This window comes from Triticum dicoccoides, unplaced genomic scaffold, assembly GCF_002162155.2.
Source record: "Triticum dicoccoides isolate Atlit2015 ecotype Zavitan unplaced genomic scaffold, WEW_v2.0 scaffold50453, whole genome shotgun sequence".
Lineage (NCBI taxonomy): Eukaryota > Viridiplantae > Streptophyta > Magnoliopsida > Poales > Poaceae > Triticum > Triticum dicoccoides.
The window spans coordinates 1-1,687 of NW_021277622.1; the positions used below are offsets into that span (position 1 = coordinate 1).

Consider the following 1,687-nt stretch of genomic DNA (forward strand, 5'->3'; position numbering starts at 1 on the left):
AGGTCCGCTCCAAAGACGATTCTACATTCTCACTACCATTACAACCGTTCCCTAACAATGGATAATGTCCTATACTACTTACTCTCCCGCTCAATCACGGAGACGAGTTTTCCACGGTTTCCACCCCTCCCTCCATACCGCAGCAACACGAGTTTTTTCCACCCCTTTCAGAAAGCGCTCTTCGCGCCACAAAGCCGCCCCAAGACGCGCGAGCAATGAGCATCGAGCTTAAACATATCGCAAACGTCAAAAATAATATAACGGGATTAATATATATCGCGCACGTGCGATATGTTTGTCACAAGGCGCAAAAAATAATTATAAAAGGAATGCAACACGAGGACTTCCCAGGAGGTCACCCATCCTAGTACTACTCTCGCCCAAGCACGCTTAACTTCGGAGTTCTGATGGGATCCGGTGCTTTCGTGCTGGTATGATCGCATCCGACATGTTTCCCCGTCTTCGTCCCTTATGCTTGCCACTCCCAGGTCCGCTCCAAAGACGATTCTACATTCTCACTACCATTACAACCGTTCCCTAACAATGGATAGTGTCCTATACTACTTACTCTCCCGCTCAATCACGGAGACGAGTTTTCCACGGTTTCCACCCCTCCCTCCATACCGCAGCAACACGAGTTTTTTCCACCCCTTTTAGAAAGCGCTCTTCGCGCCACAAAGCCGCCCCAAGACGCGCGAGCAATGAGCATCGAGCTTAAACATATCGCAAACGTCAAAAATAATATAACGGGATTAATATATATCGCGCACGTGCGATATGTTTGTCACAAGGCGCAAAAAATAATTATAAAAGGAATGCAACACGAGGACTTCCCAGGAGGTCACCCATCCTAGTACTACTCTCGCCCAAGCACGCTTAACTTCAGAGTTCTGATGGGATCCGGTGCTTTAGTGCTGGTATGATCGCATCCGACATGTTTCTCCGTCTTCGTCCCTTATGCTTGCCACTCCCAGGTCCGCTCCAAAGACGATTCTACATTCTCACTACCATTACAACCGTTCCCTAACAATGGATAGTGTCCTATACTACTTACTCTCCCGCTAGTACTACTCTCCCGCTAGGTCACCCATCCTAGTACTACTCTCGCCCAAGCACGCTTAACTTCGGAGTTCTGATGGGATCCGGTGCTTTAGTGCTGGTATGATCGCATCCGACATGTTTCCCCGTCTTCGTCCCTTATGCTTGCCACTCCCAGGTCCGCTCCAAAGACGATTCTACATTCTCACTAACATTACAACTGTTCCCTAACAATGGATAGTGTCCTATACTACTTACTCTCCCGCTCAATCACGGAGACGAGTTTTCCACGGTTTCCACCCCTCCCTCCATACCGCAGCAACACGAGTTTTTTCCACCCCTTTCAGAAAGCGCTCTTCGCGCCACAAAGCCGCCCCAAGACGCGCGAGCAATGAGCATCGAGCTTAAACATATCGCAAACGTCAAAAATAATATAACGGGATTAATATATATCGCGCACGTGCGATATGTTTGTCACAAGGCGCAAAAAATAATTATAAAAGGAATGCAACACGAGGACTTCCCAGGAGGTCACCCATCCTAGTACTACTCTCGCCCAAGCACGCTTAACTTCGGAGTTCTGATGGGATCCGGTGCTTTAGTGCTGGTATGATCGCATCCGACATGTTTCCCCGTCTTCGTCCCTTAT

The 1,687-nt window shown here is 48.5% G+C and overlaps 3 non-coding genes and 1 pseudogene across 3 annotated transcripts; all 4 read right to left on the reverse strand.

The window, feature by feature from the left end:
• Positions 1 to 326: 326 nt before the first annotated feature.
• On the reverse strand, positions 327 to 445 carry LOC119346780. Its single transcript, XR_005167927.1, has one exon. It is a non-coding gene; the product is annotated as a 5S ribosomal RNA (ribosomal RNA).
• Positions 446 to 812: 367 nt separating this feature from the next.
• LOC119346782 lies at positions 813 to 931 on the reverse strand. The gene has a single exon (XR_005167929.1). It is a non-coding gene; the product is annotated as a 5S ribosomal RNA (ribosomal RNA).
• A 124-nt stretch (positions 932 to 1,055) lies between these two features.
• LOC119346783 lies at positions 1,056 to 1,173 on the reverse strand (annotated as a pseudogene).
• A 367-nt stretch (positions 1,174 to 1,540) lies between these two features.
• Positions 1,541 to 1,659, reverse strand: LOC119346781. Its single transcript, XR_005167928.1, has one exon. It is a non-coding gene; the product is annotated as a 5S ribosomal RNA (ribosomal RNA).
• Positions 1,660 to 1,687: the final 28 nt, after the last annotated feature.